This window comes from Cavia porcellus, unplaced genomic scaffold (genome assembly GCF_034190915.1).
Source record: "Cavia porcellus strain 051 isolate PalLab524CR breed Dunkin Hartley unplaced genomic scaffold, mCavPor4.1 scaffold_1, whole genome shotgun sequence".
Taxonomy (NCBI): domain Eukaryota; kingdom Metazoa; phylum Chordata; class Mammalia; order Rodentia; family Caviidae; genus Cavia; species Cavia porcellus.
Genome location: NW_026947484.1, coordinates 22,483,648 through 22,492,835, shown reverse-complemented (window position 1 = coordinate 22,492,835; position 9,188 = coordinate 22,483,648). Strand labels below are relative to the sequence as shown.

The window sequence follows — 9,188 nt, the reverse complement described above, 5'->3', positions numbered from 1 at the left end:
ACTCCTGACAGTATACTTCAGTATGTTAGTGGCCCAGGTAATAGTTCCTGTTCCAAATACAGCTGTTTCTAATGCTTAAAAATGACTGATCACTTTGATGCATAACTGACCACCATGATGGCCATTGCATAAACCAATCCCCAATTGACAAGTCATTCTGCTTCTGTACTTCCTGTTTGCCTGTTTCATATACGCCTGAGATCACCAGAGATTGGGGCCTGATATTCTGGGAATGATCCCAGTTAGTGCCTATTGATGTAAATAAATCTGCCTCCATATCCTGGGTGTCATTTCAGTGTTTCTGCTTACCATTGAAATCTGTCATTAGAATTAACACAAAGGTCAAGGGAAATGAAGAAGAGAGAGAAAGTTGAGAAACAAGTTTGGAAAATAATCAATACCCTAGACATTTAAAGGTACTATTAAGTCATGAATACCAAGCTGGTAGGCACATTTTTGCTGAGAGAATCAGCAAAAGAAAACAGAAAGTCAATGCCCCAATGAAGTAAAGATGGATTTTCTCACCCATCTGACAAGTATACACTTTCTGCTATATGATCTACAGCCATCACTTGGACTTTGATCAGTTATGAATGTTATTTCCTCATATGCATAACCTGTGGGGGCAAATTCTATATAAGTTATTGGAAATACAGCTACGTGCACTTTACAGCTGCATCCAGTTTATAAATAATTGAACAAGATTTCATGCCACAATCTACCTTCTGGGTGAGTTCAATATAGGATACAAAATAAAATGAAAACTTGGATCTATTTCATCTGGGCTTGTTATCATGTGGAGGCCATCTTGTAATGAAGAATCCTCAAGACTGACACGTGAAACAATAGTTCCTCAGGTTGATGAGCTCAGTAATGAATCAAGCTGTTATTTCCTCCAGAACTGATTAAAACAGCACTTGAGTTCCTGAATATACTAAAGTGCTTGTAAATGAAGCAAACAGATGTCATGCAAAAAACAAGGCAGGGCACACTCTTACTCAGGTCAGAGACTTTATGGCAAAACTATATCCCCTCCTCAAATTCATGAATGAAAGTGTTTTAAATTGAAACATTCTGATTATGTGAAGGAGGCTTCTCTGAAGTTGTGCTGATTGTAACGTCTATCTTCTATAACTGGATCTATCTAAGAAATTATTTATCCTTCATATTCTTTATACTGTCATAAATATAGTCTTCCAGAGAGTATTTCTTATCAGTTGCTTAAGAATTACTTACTAAATATCTATTATGTAAAATTTTAACCCCAGTGTGTGAAATAAAGTTGAATAAAGTTTGTGACAGGTAGGTAAAGGACACAGACAAAAGCTCTTTATGTATTGTAAACATACACTAATTACACACACACACACATGCAATAACATTGTATCTTTCCACTTTAATGTAACAATTGTACATTATACTTTTATAAATAGGTTTAATAATATTTAATTGCATTGATGCTTTATCATTTAGTTTCTTGTTGATGAGTTTAGAATACTTCCAAATTTTATTTTATTTTATTTAAATTTTTTTATTATTTTGAAGGTAGTAAAATACAACAGAACAAGATGGAACAAAGCCTATTTAGACAGTGTAGTGAAAATGGTACAGAACTTCACATCAGGTTACCGGGACAACAGTAATAGGTACCACAGTATATCTGCTTATCTTCACAATAGTTGTTCTTTCAATAAGGTATAACAAAAACAAATGAAATACAGAACACTATAGAAATTATCATAACAGAGTATTGAATAGAGAAATACTATTAATCAGAATAAAGCAAAACAGTGATAAAAATATTTGCCTTCAAAGAGATGGTAGAAGGAAATTCCCCTTTTTTGCTACATTACATATGGTCAACCTCCCAAGAGACGCTCATTTGCTAAGGAGCGTGGGGATGTGGGATATTCGATTTTCAGCCAGTGCACTCGTAGGCTCACTGCCACTTAGCAGGGAAGCAAGCTGGTTGCTTGGTTTCCCAGTGCCCTAAGTTCCAAGATGGTGCAGATCTCAGGAGTCGCTGGTGGTTCTCCCCCTGGAGCAGCTGCAGCCTGCCACATCACAGCTGTTCACCAGAAAGATGAGCTGGTTGCTTGGTTTCCCAGAGCCCTAGAATATTTCCAAATTTTAGTAATCAAAAGAACCAAAACCAAAAGTTACTCTCTCAAAAAAATATCCATTGGGGCTGGGGATTTAGCTCAGCGGCACAAGCGCCTGCCCTGCAAGCAGGCAGTCCTGAGTTTGATCCCCGGTACCAATAAAAAAAGGAAAAAGACAAAAAAAAAAAAAAATCCATTACTCAGTAACACTGTTATATTGTGGTATATATTTTACAAGAAAATTACATCAACATTCATTTTATCATAATTTTCTTTTGCTTTTAAGACAGAATGAGTTTGGAGTACATTCTTTTTTTTAATTTTTATTTTAAAAGGGATAAAATTAAAAAAACAAAATAGGACATAAGAAAGCAATGTAAGATATATAAATTTCAAAGCCAGAGGACCTGAGATCTTCACTATCTATCATATTGTCTTTTGTTTTCTTCCAAATAGTTGTTCATGTCTTGGCATACAGAGAATTCATACAAAACAAAACATAAAACTGATCTGAACAGAATGAGGAAGGCATTTTAGGTCTTCAGAATCAGACAATAGGGAAGTCACTAATGGCTGTCATAGAGTCTCTCATTCTCTTCAAAATAGCTGTCCATACTTTCATGTATATTGAAGTTCAACAAAACAAAGCAGGCTAAAATAACACCATTAATTAGAACAAAGCAAAACAGGGATAAAAGTATTTGCCTTCAAAGAGATGGTAGAAGGAAATCCTCCCTATTTGCTACATTGCCTATGGTCAACCTCTCATGGGATGTTCGGATCACTGGCTCCCACTTGCTAACAGGGAGGCAGGTAATGTTTGATTCTCAGCCCACGTGCCGGCAGGCTCACACCCACTCACAGGGGCAGGGGTTTTTTGGTTTCCTGGCACTCCAGGCCACAGTATGGCGCAGGTACCAGTAAATGCAGGAGGCTCCCATCCTGGAGCCTGCCACACTCACAGCCACTCACCACGGGTGGGAAGGGTTGCTTCAAGCTGTTTTTTTCTAGTGAATTGACCATTTCACTGCCCAAGTTCTGAAATGGCCAACAGACCATACAAAGAAATCTCTTTAGGCTCCTGCTTGAAACCAACAGTGTTGGGAAGCTGCCAGCCTTGATTCAGGGCCAGTGGAGTAGATTCTTTTGAGGATGGAAAAGTAGAATCAGATTTACAAGACAGATAAGATGTACTTGTGCAAAAATAGAAGGAAGATCCAGGCATTGTGGCCCATGTCTGTAACCCCAGCACTCCAAAGGCTAAAGCAGGAGGATCACAGCAAGTTGGAGGCCAACCTGGGCTACAAAATGAGTTCAAGGCCAGCCTGAAGTACATAGTGAAACCCTGTCTCAAAAAGACAAAGAAAAGGAATAATAATAAGAAGAAAACACAATAGGAGGATAAAAACCAAGGATCAAAGTAATGAAGAAGGGAATAATAGTAGATTTATAAAACTTGAAGAGAATATAAGGGAATATTTGATGAAGGTGATCCCAAATAATCTTTCTTCTTAGCACATTTATTCTAGTTTGCTATTTAATGTGTTACCTCATTTTTTAACTGCCTATATGTATTTGTGATCCTTTGAAGATAGAAATTTTATATATGTAGTTATACACACACACACACACACACACACACACACACACACACATTTAGTATTTCCATGGACAATTGCCTAGCACATAATTGAATAGCAAAAAGGTTTGTCCAAGTCAGCATAAATACATGGAAGAGAATGGTCTCAGAAATAGTAGGTGTGAGATACTCCCTCATAACTTTTTTTACACATAGTAAAACAAGATTTGATTTCTACATCTTTTCATTCTCCTTAGTTTCTTTATCCTTTTCATTGTAGACGTAAAAATGCACATCTCATTACTTTCTTCAGTTTTCATGGGACATGACATCATTTCCTTCATGCCCCTCATTAGATTATTTAAAGTGCTCATCTCATTACACCTTTACCGTCTTGCATCTCATTGCAGACCTTAAACATGCACATCTCATTACACAGTCCTTACATATCTCATTACACGATTCCATTTTTGTATCTCATTGTCATTTCATTTCTGCATCTTATTACATTAAAATCTAGTTCCCATTATATTTTACATGTTTTGAAAATTTATATACTCTCCTTCCTTCCTTTATGCATCTAATTATAATGCTTCTCCTTTATATGACCAGCTCATTACACCTTGCCTTTCACCCACCTCACTTCAGCCCTGAAGGATGCCTATCTTATAGGGCATTTCCTGAAATATAGCTCATTAAACAGCCTCATGTATTCACCTCATTATAGCTTTTTAACGTATATATCTTATTACACAAAACTCTTCAAGAATACCATTATCCCATTAAAATCCTGGAAAGCACATATCGTACTATCTCCTCCTATCTTCCCCATCATGCCACAGCACCATAACTTCACATCTCATTAAAAAATTAAGTATTTTACTATATCCCTTTGTTAGGTATCTCCTTACACAATATTATTTACTAATATTTCAGGACTACACCACATTTTCACAATTTGTAGATAAAAATGACTGTGTACCTTTCCAAAAACAGATACTCTTAAATTTTATTTCATGGGTCTTTAAATTAGTTTGTCATTACCTTGAAGCATCTCAGCGTAGTGCCCTGTAGATGTTAAGAGATGTAATAATAACATGTTTAAATAAGTTACGGCTTTTTCAAACCTTATAAGTTCACATGGGTTACTAAAAATTCATTAAATAAAAGACTTGCATTCTTATTTCAGTAATTCTTAGAGCTTTTTATATTTTATTGAGGATTATGAATATTCATGAAGAAGATCTGGCCTGTAGCATTTCTCAAATAGATTGAATACATATTTTATTCATAGCCTATGTATCTACTCTCCCAGAAACTGTGTTCAGTAGAGCATACTTTAATATAATATACACTTTTATATACATACATAAACTCACATCTGTAGTACAGTTCTAAATTTCCCGTACTTAGTTTACTTGTGTCTCTGTGTTGCTTTCTAGAACTAATGACACTTGTGTGCATTGACTAATGCCTCATCACAGTGGTTCTGGAATATTGCTAGTTATTGAAGTCATCTGAAAAATTTGGCCGAGGTTATATTCTTTATTAGCTTTTCAGGTAATTCTGATACACATAAGTCTTTTGAACCCATCACCTTATGGACTGCTTACTGAGGTATATTCTACATGAGAATGTATACAAATGTGTACATGCTAAGGAACCATGTGGTCATAGCAGTTCAATGATAATGGGCTCTTTCTCAATAGCCACTGGACAAAGATTTCAGCTTTTCCAAATGCATTAATTGCTAATTTAAGTTCTACAAATGTTGTAGGTGTTTTTATAGTGGTTGGAACACAAAATTTATAATCAGATAAACTTGAATACAAGACAAACTACAAATTGAGGTAATACATTCTAATATTATTATTGTTAGGAATAAGATAACTTAGTATATAAAAATTTTTATCATTGTCTAACACATAGTAGCTCCTCAAGAATTAAGTAGCTACCATTGAAATATTTAACACTAAATCTCACATAAAAGTCAATGTCTTTGAAACTACTACAGTATGTCAATTGATTCATAGTTAACACAAATTAGCAATTAAAGAAACATCATCTTTCTGCCTGAATATCAAATTTGTCTGAGTCTTGGAAACCTTGATACATCTTAGCATAAATGCTAAATAACCATCCTGCCAGATGGAAGTACATGAGAAATTACCTACTAGTATATGCATTAAAATGGTATGGTAATAATCTAGAGGACCAAAACCCTTAGAGAATGTCTTTAAAATCTAATGGTCTTATACAAACCCTTTCATGTCTTGATTGTATATCAACTGTGCAAATGACACAACTAACCCTTGTGGTGACTATCTCAGAAAACTATTGTAGTCATCACATTTGAGCATACATATGCAAATAAATTATACAAAAGAGCTAATACAACCCTGAAAAGGGAATTTATCATTATTTCCTATACTTACTAAAAAAAGTTAGCTCCCAAAGAAGCTTGATTAATTACAAGTATACTTACAGTGTGGTCTCTAGATAGAAAATCTGATATTCTGACTACTCAAGCTAATTGTTTGAGAAACTCAAACACAGATCTAGGAAATCTGCTGCATAAGAGTGAAGGGTACTTTGTGAAAGGAACATGTTTTTTTTCATTCCCAACAAGGTCTAGGGAAGTTGATAACTATAGAGGAGCAGTTCTCAAACTTGCCTACATTTTGGAATCAACAGCAGAACTTTAAAAACTACTCATTACCAAAAAATATTTTAAATTAAATGATCCATTATCTTTCTAAGCTTTCTGAAGATTCTGATGTTTTATGTAACTGACCTTTTAATTAGATGACCCTGTGTTTCTACTTTCTGTTCTTCAATTGTAATAGAAATCTATTTCTATATATTAGTCTTTCCAGGAATTTCTAGTGATCTCCTTTGGAGACACTCTTTCTTTCCAATACCCTAAAGCTCTTGTCAAAAGCTTGACCCTTGCTCCTTTCACTCACCTCTCTTGTTTCTTACTGAACATCTAGCGTACAGCAGACACATACAGCTTCCCAAGGGTCTGGTGATCAAGGATACTACCAAATCCATATTTTTAATTTGCATATCAGAATAAAATTTGAACTGTGACTTATTTTCTTTACAAACTAATTCTAAGCATAAACTGAGAAAATATTTCTTATCAGGCCTACAGACTTTAAAAAACATTTCCATACTCTGAATATCAAAAATCACTTTAGATTGGTCTAAAGGTGAAAATATGTTTATTCTTAGTATTGTGATTATGTTATATTCAATTAAAAAAGACCATGGCTGGATGTAGAGTCTATTTCACTGTACAAAACTATTTTTATTATACAAAATTACTTTGTACATTGTATAAAGTTCTTATTTGTCTTCTCTAATTTATGCTTTCTGTATAAGCTACATTATTATACTAAGCTTGTACAATATATTGTTTTGTGAAAAATTTTAAGTATGGTTTTCTAATAATACAACTTACTAAAATTGTAAAAAAAAATCACATAAATATCCTAAATAAAATATGAGCAAGTGAAATACTAATTCAAATTATTTAATATTATGCTCTTAGCTTAATGTAAAACAACAATAAAATATGATTTCACAAGGAATAATAGGAAACATCAAAAATATTGGTAAAGACAAATCAAAGGCTAGATAAACCATCTGGTAGAATCTAATATATATTCCTTAGATTTGAAGGAACTCAAAAATAATTAAAAAGGAAAGTTGCAATACTCAATTGGGGAAAATACTTTCAATAGTTGCATTAAAACTCAGAGAAAGGTCCAGGGATTTAGCTCAGCAGAATAAGCATCTGCCTGGCAAATGCAAGGTTTGATGTCTGGTACCAATCAATCAATAAATAAATAAAAATAAAACTCAGAGAAAGATAAACATATTTAATTGTGAATATTTATTTCTTAAGACTTGTGAAGGCTCCTGCCAAAATAATGAGGTGATTATAATTAGAAAATATATTATGAAGTAGGTTTCAAGAATAATAATTTTTTTGCAAGAGACTTAATTTTCTAAGTTAAAATTCTGAAGAAATTTCACAAGAAATGTGATGCACCATTTTGTTTGACTTGTTACTTAGCCACAAAGAGAATGAGTTTCTCTCTGATCTATGTACTACTCTAAGATCATATGAATTTGCTTTTCTTCTCTTTTTTTATTTTAATAAGAATAAAACAAAACAAAAGAATACAGAACAAAGCAAGTCAGAACAGAACAATGCAAGCTTTGTAGGATATCAAAACAAGACAACAGGAAATGAACAGTGGCTACCATATTGTCTCTTGTTTCTTTGAAGTAGTTGTCCATCCATTCACACACAATAAAATCAAATAGAACAAAATAGTATAAAATCCATCAGAACAAAAGAATAAAAGCATTATGAGACATCAAAACAAGACAGTACAAAATCAACAATGGCTACCATAATGTCTTTTGTTTTCTTCAAAGCAGTCACATATACTTCCACAATAATGAAATTAAATAATAGACAACAGATTAAAACTAATCAAAATGAAAGAATGAAAGCATTTCAGGATTTCAAAACAAGACAGCAGGAAATGAGCAATGGTTACTGTAATGTCTCAAAATAGCCATCCACAGTATCACACATAATAAAATCAAATAAAACACAACAGAATAAAACCAATTAAAACATTAGAATAAAAGCATTATGGGACTTCATAACAAGATGATAGAAAATAATGACTACTATAAAGCCTCATTTTCTTCAAAATAGCTATTATGCCATCACATATAATAAAAGTGAACAAAACTAAACAGAATAAAACCACTTGAACAAAAGAATGAATGCATTGTAGGACTTCAATCAAGACAACAGGACAGCGACAATGGTCGCCATAATACATCCCATTATCTTAAAAACAGCTACCTTTACCATCAGACAGAATAAAATCTAAAATAGCAAGACAGAACAAAACCAAACGTAACAAAATTATGAAAATTATACAAGAGTTCGAGACAATAAGGAATTAATGTTGTTGCCACCTTCCCCTGCTAAGTGTTTCCTCCCTTATCACTTTCATAATATGTATTGTGTTTTTTGGATCCTACTAACTCCTTCTGGTTGTTTTGTTTTGTTTTGGTTTGGTTTTTTTATGCTAGGGTTCACCTGTACAAGTTTAAACCATTTCACACATGAACATGATCTCCAGTTGCATCCATTTACCTAAAAGAGTTTGAGATTATTCTACTTTACAGCTGGGTAGCTTTCCACCCTATGAAAATACCATATCTTTCTTATCCATTCTGCAGTTGATGGGCAAAGTAGCCTTGCTTTTTTCTGATTTCCTGTAGCATAGAACAAATGTTTTCTCTCCTTTTATTTTCAGTCTATAAGTTTCCTTTCCAATTAAATGCATTTATTGTATACAGTATATCAATGGATCTTGTTTTTTGATCCTCTCCCCTTATATTTCTTTTTACTGCTGAATTGAGGCCAATTTTATATTGATGGTTACAACCAGCCAACATCGATTTATCTC

General features: G+C 33.6%; 1 non-coding gene across 1 annotated transcript; it reads right to left on the bottom strand.

Moving 5' to 3' along the window:
- Positions 1 to 3,097: 3,097 nt before the first annotated feature.
- LOC111755433 (small nucleolar RNA SNORA2/SNORA34 family) lies at positions 3,098 to 3,234 on the bottom strand. Its single transcript, XR_002789985.1, has one exon. It is a non-coding gene; the product is annotated as a small nucleolar RNA SNORA2/SNORA34 family (small nucleolar RNA).
- Positions 3,235 to 9,188: the final 5,954 nt, after the last annotated feature.